Source organism: Panulirus ornatus, chromosome 20 (assembly GCF_036320965.1).
Source record: "Panulirus ornatus isolate Po-2019 chromosome 20, ASM3632096v1, whole genome shotgun sequence".
In the NCBI taxonomy this organism is placed as follows: domain Eukaryota; kingdom Metazoa; phylum Arthropoda; class Malacostraca; order Decapoda; family Palinuridae; genus Panulirus; species Panulirus ornatus.
Window position 1 is genome coordinate 69,512,392 of NC_092243.1, and position 14,894 is coordinate 69,527,285.

At 44.2% G+C, this 14,894-nt stretch overlaps 1 protein-coding gene across 1 annotated transcript in view; it reads left to right on the plus strand.

Annotated features, from left to right (window-relative positions):
• The first annotated feature begins 10,451 nt into the window (after nt 1–10,451).
• LOC139756111 (uncharacterized) overlaps nt 10,452–14,894 on the plus strand; it is a 728,320-nt gene continuing 723,877 nt past the window's right edge. Inside the window, exon 1 of the mRNA XM_071675185.1 lies at nt 10,452–10,764. The gene's annotated coding sequence lies outside the window, so the exon portion shown is untranslated. The remainder of the gene's footprint in view (nt 10,765–14,894) is intronic.

The following is a 14,894-nucleotide window of genomic DNA, read 5'->3' on the forward strand; positions in this document are numbered from 1 at the left end:
TGCCACGTATTCCCTGCGTGTCGTAGAAGGCGACTAAAAGGGGAGGGAGCGGGGGGCTGGAAATCCTCCCCTCTCGGTTTTTTTTTAATTTTCCAAAAGAAGGAACAGAGAAGGGGGCCAGGTGAGGGTATTCCCTCAAAGGCCCAGTCCTCTGTTCTTAACGCTACCTCGCTAATGCGGGAAATGGCGAATAGTTTGAAAGAAAGAAAAAGAAAATATATATATATATATATATATATATATATATATATATATATATATATATATATATATATATATATATATATATACGAATAAAGTGTATATGAACGCGCACCTTCATAGAACATACAAAGCTCCAACAGCCAGGATCGAACCTGGGACCCCTTGTTCGGAAACAACCGATAGACCCCGTTGCTCACCATTGTGAGACGAAGGGTATTGGAGTACTTAGTATTTCGAATAGTTGTTTCCTATTATACAGTCCCTTAGCCTAGCGGTTAGCATGCCTGCCTCTAGCACAAGGGGTCCCAGGTTCGATCCTGGCTGTTGGAGCTTTGTATGATATATATATATATATATATATATATATATATATATATATATATATATTCTTTCTTTCAAACTATTCGCCATTTCCCGTGTTAGCGAGGTAGCGTTAAGAACAGAGGACTGGGCCTTTTTTGGAATATCTTCACCTGGCCCCCTCTGTTCCTTCTTTTGGAAAATTAAAAAAAAAAAAAAACGAGAGGGGAGGATTTCCAGCCCCCCGCTCCCTCCCCTTTTAGTCGCCTTCTACGACACGCAGGGAATACGTGGGAAGTATTCTTAATCCCCTATATATATATATATATATATATATATATATATATATATATATATATATATATATATATATATATATATATATTATTCCTTCCCCCTGATGGGGAGATCTTCCCCACTGGGGAGGTAGGAGCCTCTGGGGAGGAGGAGGAAGAAGAAGGAGGAGGAGGAAGAAGGAGGAGGAGGAAGGAGGCTGGAAAATGAGATGCTTTCAATACTGCTGAAGCTTAATTGCCACCCGCAACGTGACGCGAGGAACTGACAAGCTGATAAATTGGCCCAAGTTTAACAAACGTCTCGAGGTAAATGGAAAAGAAAATGCATTCATGTCCAGGATTCTGTATGAGGAATACAAGTGCTTGTTGGGGGTGAGGGGGGAAAAAAGCATCGCCGCCCTCCCCAACACTTTATCCTCCCCATCACGATCAGTTGACGGGGAGGGAGAGAAAGAGGGGGAAGAGGAGGGAGGGAATTGAGGCAGCGGGGAGAGGAGGTGGTGGTGGAGGGAGTCGAAAGATATTGAGAGTTGTGGTGGTTGGGTCCGGGTCTGATGGATGCCTGGGTGTGATACCTGAGGCATCTTCAGGAAATGGATGTGCCTACCAGGTCATGAACATGTGTAAACGACCGAGGGAAGGAGGGAGGGAGGTAGGCATCGAGGCTGGAGGGGCCGCCTAGATTTCCGTGGAGGGACGCTAAGATTGAGGTAGAGGAAGGCCCCAGACTTAGGTAGAGGAAGGCCCTAACTTAGGTAGAGGAAGACTCCAGACGTAGGTAGAGGAAGGCCCTGACTTAGTTGGAGGGAGTCCCAGACTTGGCTGGAAGGAGGGCGAGACTTAGTTGGAGGGAGGCCTCGACTTAGGGAGAGGGAAGCCTCGACTTAGGTAGAGGGAGGCTTCGACTTAGGGAGAGGGAGGCTTCGACTTAGGTTGAGGGAGGCTTCGACTTAGGTAGAGGGAGGCTTCGACTTAGGGAGAGGGAGGCTTCGACTTAGGTAGAGGGAGGCCTCGAGGTAGAGGGAGGCGTCGACTTAGGTAGAGGGAATACGAGGTTTAGGTAGAAGGATTGAGGACAGTTCTTCATGCTCTATGACCCTTGTTACTGTACGGGTCACCGTGACCCATGTTTCTGTAGGGGGGGTCACCGTTGCCTATGATACTGTAGTGGGCGCTGTGTGTGGTGTTACTGTAGGGAGCACCGTGACCTGTGTTACTGAAGGAGGCCCTCGTAATGTAGGGGATCCTGTGAATGTAGGGGATCCTGTGACTGTAGGGGGTCATGTGACTGTAGGGGGTCATGTGACTGTAGGGGTTCATGTGACTGTAGGGAGTGTTGGAATAAAGGAAAGATGGAGATGATAGTCAAGAACACACGCATGATGACATCACTATTATATATATATATATATATATATATATATATATATATATATATATATATATATATATATATATATATATATATATATACTCCCTGGGGATAGGGGAGAAAGAGTACTTCTCACGTATTCCCTGCGTGTCGTAGAAGGCGACTAAAAGGGAAGGGAGCGGGGGGCTGGAAATCCTCCCCTCTCGTTTTTTAATTTTCCAAAAGAAGGAACAGAGAAGGGAGCCAAGTGAGGATATTCCCTCAGGGGCTCAGTCTTCTGTTCTTAACGCTACCTCGCCAACGCGGGAAATGGCGAATAGTATGAAAAATATATATATATATATATATATATATATATATATATATATATATATATATATATATATATATATATATGTATTATGTAGTGTGTGTGTGTGTGTGTGTGTGTGTAACCTTTAGCAGTATATTCATTTATTTCATCTCTTCATTGATACAGTATTCGTATTCGAAGACACTTAATATTCTCCTAACTTGAACAATAACTGTTCAATAACTGTTCAATAACTGTTCAATAACACCCAAATAAGAACCCCCCAAAAAATAAAAATGGGGTTTGAGTCGATGTACCTAACTTGTTCAGGGGTGTAGCTCATGAGAGAGAGAGAGAGAGAGAGAGAGAGAGAGAGAGAGAGAGAGAGAGCGTTGTGGTCATACACCAGTGTCCTGTGCGTGTTGGGCCGTCCGGAAACGTGATTATGGTTAGACATGCAGTCTGTCTATCCATCTATTCATCCCTCTATCTATCAGTCATCGTTAAACGTATTCCCCAGCTCCTTTGGGATGTGTCTAGCGCATTGTGCAAGAGGATATGATTAACGTACCTATTCATATTCCATTTTCCTAGTTGATTTTATTTCATGTAATATATATATATATATATATATATATATATATATATATATATATATATATATATATATATATATATATATATTATCCCTGGGGATAGGGGAGAAAGAATATTTCCCACGTATTCCCTGCGTGTCGTAGAAGGCGACTAAAAGGGGAGGGAGCGGGGGGCTGAAAATTCTCCCCTCTTGTTTTTTTTTTTTTTTAACTTTCCAAGAGAAGGAACAGAGAAGGGGGCAAGGTGAGGATATTCCCTCAGAGGCCCAGTCCTCTGTTCTTAACGCTACCTTGCTAATGCGGGAAATGGCGAATAGTTTGAAAGATAGTTTTGAAATATATATATATATATATATATATATATATATATATATATATATATATATATATATATATATATATATATATATATATATGTTTCCTTGCGGTACCTCGCCAACGCGGGAGACAGCGACTAAGTATATATAGTGAAGTGAGTCAGTTGTTGTTCGCTGATGATACAGCGCTGGTGGCTGATTCATGTGAGAAACTGCAGAAGCTGGTGACTGAGTTTGGTAAAGTGTGTGAAAGAAGAAAGTTGAGAGTAAATGTGAATAAGAGCAAGGTTATTAGGTACAGTAGGGTTGAGGGTCAAGTCAATTGGGAGGTAAGTTTGAATGGTGAAAAACTGGAGGAAGTAAAGTGTTTTAGATATCTGGGAGTGGATCTGGCAGCGGATGGAAGCGGAAGTGAATCATAAGATGGGGGAGGGGGTGAAAATCCTGGGAGCCTTGAAGAATGTGTGGAAGTCGAGAACATTATCTCGGAAAGCAAAAATGGGTATGTTTGAAGGAATAGTGGTTCCAACAATGTTGTATGGTTAGAGTTGTGCGCAGGAGGGTGGATGTGCTGGAAATGAGATGTTTGAGGACAATGTGTGGTGTGAGGTGGTTTGATCGAGTAAGTAATGTAAGGGTAAGAGAGATGTGTGGAAATAAAAAGAGCGTGGTTGAGAGAGCAGAAGAGGGTGTTTTGAAATGGTTTGGGCGCATGGAGAGAATGAGTGAGGAAAGATTGACCAAGAGGATATATGTGTCGGAGGTGGAGGGAACGAGGAGAAGTGGGAGACCAAATTGGAGGTGGAAAGATGGAGTGAAAAAGATTTTGAGTGATCGGGGCCTGAACATGCAGGAGGGTGAAAGGCGGGCAAGGAATAGAGTGAATTGGATCGATGTGGTATACCGGGGTTGACGTGCTGTCAGTGGATTGAATCAGGGCATGTGAAGCGTCTGGGGTAAACCATGGAAAGTTGTGTGGGGCCTGGATGTGGAAAGGGAGCTGTGGTTTCGGGCATTATTGCATGACAGCTAGAGACTGAGTGTGAACGAATGGGGCCTTTGTTGTCTTTTCCTAGCGCTACCTCGCACACATGAGGGGGGAGGGGGATGGTATTCCATGTGTGGCGAGGTGGGGTTGGGAATGAATAAAGGCAGACAGTGTGAATTGTGTGCATGGGTATATATGTATGTGTCTGTGTGTGTATATATATGTGTACATTGAGATGTATGGGTATGTATATTTGCGTGTGTGGACGTGTATGTATATACATGTGTATGGGGGTGGGTTGGGCCATTTCTTTCGTCTGTTTCCTTGCGCTACCTCGCAAACGCGGGAGACAGCGACAAAGCAAAATAAATAATATATATATATATATATATATATATATATATATATATATATATATATATATATATATATATATATATATATATATATATATTTAAGAGAAAATGGGCCGCATTGATAACACGATCAGGAGTTTGCATGGCATATGACCAATTTCAACGTGATTAAATGATAATATTCCATATGCATTAAACACCAGAATTTAACAGACTCATTGATGCATTTTATGACGGTAACAGAATCGTTGATCACATTATCTGAACTTAGGAAGGAGTATTTTACATTCTGAAATATAAAACATGATTGTACCATTAAATTTTACGGGAGACACTATCATACCATTACATGTTCCCATCCACGCTTGTATCCTGGTCTTCACGCTTGTATCCTAGTCTTCACGCTTGTTTACTACGCTTGTATCCTTGTCTTCACGCTTGTTTACTACGCTTGTATCCTGGTCTTCACGCTTGTTTACTACGCTTGTATCCTGGTCTTCACGCTTGTTTACTACGCTTGTATCCTAGTCTTCACGCTAGTTTACTACGCTTGTATCCTAGTCTTCACGCTAGTTTACTACGCTTGTATCCTGGTCTTCACGCTTGTTTACTACACTTGTATCCTGGTCTTCACGCTTGTTTACTACGCTTGTATCCTGGTCTTTGCGCTTGTTTACTACGCTTGTATCCTGGTCTTCACGCTTGTTTACTACGCTTGTATCCTGGTCTTCACGCTTGTTTATTACGCTTGTATCCTAGTCTTCACGCTTGTTTACTACGCCTGTATCCTAGACTTCACGCTTGTTTACTACGCTTGTATCCTGGTCTTCACGCTTGTTTACTACGCTTGTATCCTGGTCTTCACGCTTGTTTACTACGCTTGTATCCTAGTCTTCACGCTTGTTTACTACTCTTGTATCCTAGTCTTCGCGCTTGTTTACTATTGTATCCTGTCTTCACGCTTGTTTACTACTCTTGTATCCTGTCTTCACGCTTGTTTACTACGCTTGTATTTTCGTCTTCACGCTTGTGTACTACGCTTGTATTCTGGTCTTCACGCTTGTTCACTACGCTTGTATCCTAGTCTTCACGCTTGTTTACTACGCTTGTATCCTAGTCTTCACGCTTGTGTGCTACACTTGTATCCTGGTCTTCACGCTTGTTCACTACACTTGTATCCTAGTCTTCACGCCTGTTTACTACACTTGTATCCTGGTCTTCACGCTTGTTTACAACGCTTGTATCCTAACATTCACGCTTGTTTACTACGCTTGTATCCTAGTATTCACGCTTGTTTACTACTCTTGTATCCTATCTTCATGCTTGTTTACTACGCTTGTATCCTAGTATTCACGCTTGTTTACTACGCTTGTATCCTGGTCTTCACGCTTGTTCACTACACTTGTATCCTAGTCTTCATGCATGTTTACTACGCTTGTATCCTAGTATTCACGCTTGTTTACTACGCTTGTATCCTGGTCTTCACGCTTGTTTACTACACTTGTATCTTGGTCTTCACGCTTGTTCACTACGCTTGTACCTTAGTCTTCACGCTTGTTTACTACGCTTGTATCCTAGTCTTCACGCTTGTTTACTACGCTTGTATCCTGGTCTTCACGCTTGTTTACTACGCTTGTATCCGTCTTCACGCTTGTTTACTACACTTGTATCCTGGTCTTCACGCTTGTTTACTACGCTTGTATCTTAGTCTTCACGCTTGTTTACTACGCTTGTATCTTAGTCTTCACGCTTGTTTACTACACTTGTATCCTTGTCTTCACGCTTGTTTACTACTCATGTATGCTATCTTCACGCTTGTTTACTGCTCATGTATCCTATCTTCACGCTTGTTTACTACTCTTGTATCCTGTCTTCACGCTTGTTTACTTACTACTCTTGTATCCTATCTTCACGCTTGTTTACTACTCTTGTATCCTGTCTTCACGCTTGTTTACTTACTACTCTTGTATCCTATCTTCACGCTTGTTTACTATTCTTGTATCCTGGTCTTCACGCTTGTTTACTACTCTTTTATCTTATCTTCACGCTTGTTTACTATGCTTGTATCCTAGTCTTCACGCTTGTTTACTACACTTGTATCCTAGTCTTCGCGCTTGTTTACTACTCTTGTATCCTATCTTCACGCTTGTTTCTCTACACTTGTGTCCTAGTTTTCACGTTGTATCGTAGGATTAAAGCCGAAAACATTCCATATTCCCCTCCACTCTTTTTTGACTACGCTTGTATTCTAATTTCCACTTTGCATCCTAGTTTTAAAACATCACGTACCATTCCATTTTCCCATCCACGCCATAACAATATCCTCGCGACTATCCTGTCTATACATATGGGATCTAACACTTCTTTATACATCATCAAACCACTTCACTATCATATCTCACCAATAACTCCTCCTCTCGAGAATCTTTTTTCTTTTCTTATGTACTTTACATTATATCTTGATTTGTCCTTGATGTTCATATGTAGGAAGAATGTTACCAACTCCCTCGTGCATCTTATTCATATTTCAGCCATAGTATCGGCCAGTTCATTTCGAACAGTGAACCCACTGGAATGAAACACGTCTTATTCCCAAATGTTTCATCGTTCCGTGGCTATTTTATCTACAGTTTCTTAAGTTAAGACCCCTGCCCGTGGTTTAGAGAGAGAGAGAGAGAGAGAGAGAGAGAGAGAGAGAGAGAGAGAGAGAGAGAGAGAGAGGTTAACTCTACTGAGTAGCTCAACACAACTGAATTAATCTGAATGAATTTATTATGGTTTCTTTTCCCCGCATTGTTCATGACGTGTTTTAAGGGTATGTTCAAGATGGTTAGGCCCTTGAGCACGACGGTACGGCCCTTGAGTACGACGGTACGGGTCTTGAGCACGACGGTACGACCCTTGAGCACGACGGTGCAATCCTTGAGCACGACGGTACGACCCTTGAGCACGGCGGTACGATCCTTCAGCACGACGGTGTGTGATCCTTGAACACGACGGTACGACCCTTGAGCACGGCGGTACGATCCTTGAACACGACGGTACGATCCTTGAGCACGACGGAACGACACGTGAGCGCGAAGGGTACGGCCCTTGAGCACGGCGGTACGATCCTTAATCACGACGGTGCGATCCTTGAGCACGGCGGTACGACCCTTGAGCACGACGGTGCAATCCTTGAGCACGACGGTACGGCCCTTGAGCACGGCGGTACGATCCTTGAGCACGACGGTACGACCCTTGAGCACGGCGGTACGATCCTTGAGCACGACGGTACGACCCTTGAGCACGGCGGGACGATCCTTGAGCACGACGGTACGACCCTTGAGCACGGCGGTACGATCCTTGAGCACGACGGTACGACCCTTGAGCACGACGATACGATCCTTGAGCACGACGGTACGACCCTTGAGCACGACGGTACAGTCTCTGTATATGGCGGTTCTGCTTTTGGGTCGCGCCGATCCGTTCGAAGATCGTGCCATCGTGCTCAAGATCGGAACGGCAGCGTTCAAGGACCGTACCACCGTTCTCAGGGACGGTACCGTCGTGCCAAAGTACCGCGCCGGCGTGCCCAAGGATCGTACCGTCGTGGTGAAGGATCGTACCATCATGCTCAAGGATCGTACCGTCGTGGTGGAGGATCGTACCGTCGTGCTCAAGGATCGTACCGTCGTGCTCAAGGATCACATACCGTCGTGCTCAAGGATCGTACCGTCGTGCTCAAGGATCGTACCGTCGTGCTCAAGGATCACATACCGTCGTGCTCAAGGATCGTACCGTCGTGCTCAAGGATCGTATACCGTCATGCTTAAGGATCACATACCGTCGTGCTCAAGGATCGTATACCGTCATGCTTAAGGATCACATACCGTCGTGCTCAAGGATCGTACCGTCGTGCTCAAGGATCGTACCGTCATGCTCAAGGATCACATACCGTCGTGTTCAAGGATCGTACCGTCTTGCTTAAGGATCACATACCGTCGTGCTCAAGGATCGTACCGTCTTGCTTAAGGATCACATACCGTCGTGTTCAAGGATCATACCGTCATGCTCAAGGATCGTACCGTCGTGTTCAAGGATCACATACCGTCGTGTTCAAGGATCGTACGGCCGTGCTCAAGGATCGTACCGTCATGCTCAAGGATCACATACCGTCGTGTTCAAGGAACGTATACCGTCATGCTTAAGGATCACATACCGTCGTGCTCAAGGATCACATACCATCGTGCTCAAGGATCACATACCGTCGTGCTCGAGGATCGTGCCGTCGTGCTCAAGGGTCGTACCGTCGTGGTCGAAGCACCATAATGCTTAGAAGAGTACCTGACCTTCAAATGTGGAAAATACACGATTTATTTATTTATTTTACAAAGTCCACCTTTAACGCTGCCAAGCCCTGTTGAATAAGTTATGCTGTTCTCATTTTGCATTCTAGATTCTTTTTCAGCACTTGGGTTGAAATAAAAGATTGTTTGGTTAGGTCAAGTTAGGGTATTAGGTTAGGTTAGGTTGGGCTGGATAATATTAGGTTAAAGATGGTTTACTTTAGGTTAGGTTAGGTTGGGCTGGATAATGTTAGGTTAAAGTTGGTTTACTATAGGTTAAATAGACGCCATATTTACTGTTAAACAAGCGTAAGCATCAACGTCATCTAATTTATATCTGTCAAAGTGCTTCAGGCAAATAGATATATAATATACATATAGCGAGGTCATGTCTTATATGCTGGATTTGAACAAGATCACATCGATGCCCCCAATCTGTACCTCGCACTCGGCATATGGAATTGACCCCGTTCGTTCTTTACCTCAGAGACACATAGTGACGACCTACCTCTCCGAGGCCAACAAGCCCACGCAGGAAGTGCGACAGCACAAACACAGTAAAACCCATCCTCAATCGCGGATTGGGTCCAGCACGGACGTAAAGTTGCATCGGACCGTCGTAACATTACGAGGTCAACACTGGCAGTGTTTTAAGACGAGAAGAAGCCGCCAGCCTCCCCCTCTCGTCCAACCGCGACCTCTTCCGCGGCAGCAGCACGCCTTGCATCCCCCCCCCCCCTCCCCCGCGAACCACCTTCCACCTCCACCCTCTAGCCCGCCAATGAGTCATGGACGATGATTTTGCGCCGTAACTAACTGTTCTGAGCCTGCTTCGTTCTTCGCGGCCAGGCCTCTCCTCCCTGGCTACCCAGTACCCCAGCCACCGAGCCTCCTCCGTGCTTGCTTGCCTCCCTCCCTCCCACCTGCCCGGGCGGCGGCGGAGGAGGAGGAGGTGGTGGTGGTCGGGATCTCCTCTCTCTATATTTGAGGGTTGTCGGTGGTGAGCAGCGGACTCTACCTGAGCAGCAAGCCCCCCTAAGCTAACCACAACATGGGGGCAGTTGTTGGCCCGGCTGATAATATCATGTTGTCCTTCCTCTCTCGGGGTACCTGACGCATGACCTTGCATTGAATGGGAGTTTTTTTTCTTCTTCTTGTTGTTTTGGCGTCGTCACCAAGTGCGTCTTTAACAGCGTGGCTATGTAGAAGCAGTCATCAATGATCAAGAAATAGTATAATGAACACTTAAATGTATGGAGTGTGATTATAGTTAAATAACGTTAGATTATGGAGGAGAATAAGGTAAAAAAAAATGATACGGTTCACGGGTGAGTCCAGTTCCCCCCTCCCTCAGCGGGCCGCCAGAGAGAACGGACCAGCGAGAATTGAAGCATCTCGGACTCGGGCCGCGGATCATTCAGTGTTGTGTTGGCAGCGGGAGGTGGTGCACGTCGCGTCCTCGTATCAGTGTTGTTTCCGTGTTTGTGTAGTTAGCCCGTTGAACACGTGATTTCTAAGTGCTTCTACCGTGGAATTAAATCATTAAGTATTAAATAGTGTATGTGTGACAGTGCTTACGAGTGTTTGGGTGGGTGATATTAGTGTTCATAAAAGTTTTAGCCTGGGATAACTTGGGACCATCCTGCCAGAGTGCTCAAGGAACTTAGGCGGAGGACTTCTTCGCCTCAGCCCACCAACCACCCCAGTCATTCAAGGTGAGATTGACTTCTCGAACGCTTTTTGGATAGTCGTAAGTTAGACTCTACCTACACCCCCATTTCCCCAAGATCGGGAGGAGGGGTTTTCTGTAGACCTCAGCTTCCTGGATGAAACACCATCTGTTGTCCACGTGAATGGCGAAAGATGGAAGAAGTGTTTTCTGGAGGAATTGCGAAACGCATATTTAGTCTCTCGTGGGGCATTGCGTAATTTTTTACTTCTTGGATCAGGACCTTCCCTAGCACGATATTGAGTTCTCTCTCTCTCTCTTCTCTCTTCCTGCTGTTCCTCTGTTTTACACTTGATGTGTGGCGCTGTCGCCTGGTGTTTATGGCCAACTTCCCGTGTGCCCCGTCCCATTTGTTAAGTGTTATCAAGTAAAAGTTGGATTCCGTCACTGTAGTAGTAGTCCTCCTCTGGTGTTGGTGGTGTTCGTGGTGGTAGTGGCGTAGTGTGCCCTCAAAGTTTAGGTGTTTGGAATAGTTATTTGTATCCGGTAAAGTTTTTTTTTTTTTGGGGGGGGGGAACTTGATAAATAGTTGTGTATGTATATATTGATGTCACGTCTCTTGCGATATGGAAGGACTTTTTTATTTTCTTTTTTTTTTGTATCTCTTCAAGGTGGTGTGACAGATGAATCTCTTTTGTTAATGGTGGGTTTTTTTTTTGCTCAGTAATTGGCGAAGCTAATGGAGGTGAAGGAAGGAGGCCTAAGCTTGGAATAGGAGGAGTAGTAAGGTCAAACCATAGTCCGTGGCTGTGGTGACGACAGATGGCCCGCGTGCTGACTGATGGAACATTGTAAGCACGACTTAATGATGGACCACTTGTGGTGTTGTGTGTCCATGGCGGTCATTATCACAATGTTATGCCTTATAATGGTTTATCTAGGTTGTGATATTTGCATATATATATATATATATATATATATATATATATATATATATATATATATATATATATATCTTAGTACTCGTAACCTATATGGAACAGCTGACTATGTTTTGCAACAACTTTGTAAAAAAAAAAGAATGTTTAATTGGAATATATTTAGCACTGCCTTGATGTTTCCTCTATTATTTTATTTGCTATTTATTTACGGATCTCTTTATTTACCTGGGTTCTCCCGGTGTTGGCTACCTATTGACGAAGTATATAAATTGATCGTTGGGCGGTGGGTGATCTTGTCAGTGAGGCGGAAGAAGAAGAAGAAGAAGAATGAACTCGTGTAACTCAATGATCATAGGTCTCATGGAACCCCACCCCCTCCTTCCCCCTCCTTCCCCCTCCTTCCCCCAATGACCATAGGGAAGAAGGAACCTTTACCTACCGCCCCCCAGTCTCCCCCGGGGGGTGTAGGGCTCTTCTATTCAACTTGGTTTCATCAACTTTTACAGTTAAGGTGCGAACTCATCGCCTTAATTTTTTTTTTCTATTTCATACGGAAGGTTAGTTAACCAGCGGTATGATGACCTGAAGAGTTAAAAGAGCTACCCTTAAAATTCAGTATTATATATCATTTTGCCTTTAAAGCTAACTCTGCCTTAGTTAAGAACTACGTCATTTAGAAGGTCAACTACGCTTCCTAACTACAGTAATGTTGATGAAACTTTTCAACGAAGTGCTTCAGATAATGAGAATACATCGGACATTCTTTAGGGGAAGAGCTTGATTGATGTGAATTGTTATGCCATATTTCATGGTCCGTAAGACACGTATATTTTACGTGTTCCATAAATGTTTACGGCGAGTACAATGCGAACGCCATAATGGGTGTGTCCGATTCTCTTGAATCGTTTTGCATTCATTTCCTCATACCTGTTACAGGAGGAACAACACACCCCAGATGAGGTAAGGGAGGTTAACGTTTTCTCTTAAACTCTCATTTATTAAAATACAAATTAAGACTTTACGGTAAAACGAAACTTTTATTATATAAACTTCACAGAAATACAAGGCTTTGTAGTATTCGGACACTTATTGTGACGTCACAAGATGGCGTGTCGAATTTTATTTAGGGTTAAGGAGGCACATACAGATATATAGTTTACTTGCCGTTTACTGAATTATCGTCCTAATAGGAAAGCCCATCTGTGCCAAACTTGGCGAAAGTCGTTTTAGAGGATAGTATTGTTTTGTTGTGTATATGAGCTTGATTATATCCTTGGGTATGGTAATTGATTATGCTGACTGAAAATGTAGCGTGCAATTCTTTAATGAAATATAGAGCAGGGGAACCAGTAGTGCTCGACATGATATATATATATATATATATATATATATATATATATATATATATATATATATATATATATATATATTCAGTGGTCATGTTGGGTTGAAGTTATGTGATGGGTTGTCAGTCTTGTAAACTAAAAGGGGCAGAGGAAGGCCTTGTTCCGAACATTCTCTGCATATCCCATAGCTGGTAGGCCTAACCTAACGTTAGGGTCACCTGGGGTGGCATTTGTAGAATGGTATGGCTGTCGTTGGGCGATGGCCTTAAGTACACTAATCAAATTGCCTTACCGTCCCTGGAGGTCAGGTCCGAGTAAAGGTGAGAACTTTGGAAGGTCACCAGGAGAGGGAGGGGAGTGAGTAGGGATTTGGGGGTGGGGGAAAGGGTGGGGGGGAAAGAGGCTGTTAATGGAGATGTTGGCTTGTCGGGTACCGCGTCTCATACCAAATACTTCGTGTGGCTTCTCGCAGTGGGTGGAAGGTTATCCATTTTCTTTTGGAGTGGAAATCCTTACGTGCGATGTTAACCAGGAAACCGTGATAAGGATAGGTATGTTCGAGGGGTGATGATGATGATGATGATGATGATCCCGGGTGTTTTAAATGGCCTTGTGGCAATTGTCATGAAGCGGTGTTGTGTGTGTTGTGAGGGATTTATCCCAGCCGCTCAGTGAGCGAGGCATTGTGAGGTGGTAATGGGATGGTGGTCTGGCTCAAGTGTGTGTACCTCAGTAACTGTGGTGACCTGAGTCTTGAGTTATTGTAATGTTACTTTCCACATATATTCGACCGTGAACGATGAAGAGTCAGTCGAATGTTTTCAGTTCTGAAATCTGGTAGATGAAGTGTGTTATGTAGCGTAGCAAACCCTCGTAAACAAGAATAATTTCTTGTTATGGGAAACACCAAGGAAGATCAGAAGCATGGGAAAACCTTGGGGAAACTTGCGAGTTAATTACGATTTGAAGATTGGTTTTAGACCATCGTATTTCTTCGGTCTATGTCTGCCAGACCTTAATGACATGGAAGTTAGTGTGGAGAGATGCCTTGTACGTCACCGTGTGAAAAGATAACGTAAAAAATATAATTCCCATAATGAGTATGGGAAAGACCCCTTCCATCACTGCTTTTATAATTGGCAGAAAGGTATATTTTTTTCCGTCTCTTTGATAATAGTCTGTCCATCAATGATACGGGCCGCCCAGGATCGAGTCCCGCAGCTTCGAATCGCGGTTGCGTCAGGTGGTCCACAGTCAACCCAGCTGTTCATCCTCCCCTCGGGGTTTATCAGTAAAATGGGTACCTGGTTCAGGCTATTATGGCGTTAATGAGATGGTATTGATTAGGGCATTCATTTGTCTGTGCCGTCCCCACGAGCACAGAAAAAAAAGGAGTATCATTTCCTTTCTCTTAACTATTCTGCCCATCAGTGTGGGAAAGCTACCACTTCCCTCTGTCTGGCTGTATTCTTTCCATCATTGTCGTAAATATGCTCCCCCCCCCCTTTCACCTTCCGTCTCAGGCAAATATTCCCTCCCCTTTCCATCACCCTAGGAAATTTGTAAACCACGACCACCCCCTCTTCCATCACGCCCTCTCCTCCGTCAGTCGTGGACCAACACACGCTCCTCAACTGGCCACCCCAACCCCTTAACCCCAACCTCCCCTTCCCAACCGATTTTATTTTCCCATCATTGTCAGAATTTCCACTTTGAAACTCGGGGAAATTCACTTGTCCGATGAGATGTATCCAGCCGGCGATCCGATTCACAATTACAGCTACAGCGTTTCGGAATTCCAGTAATTTACCGGATATGTTAGAACGGCAGATGCCTCATCATATTCTATTTGTTGCTGTTGTTTCGTTCTTGCCGTCAGTCCTGTGTGT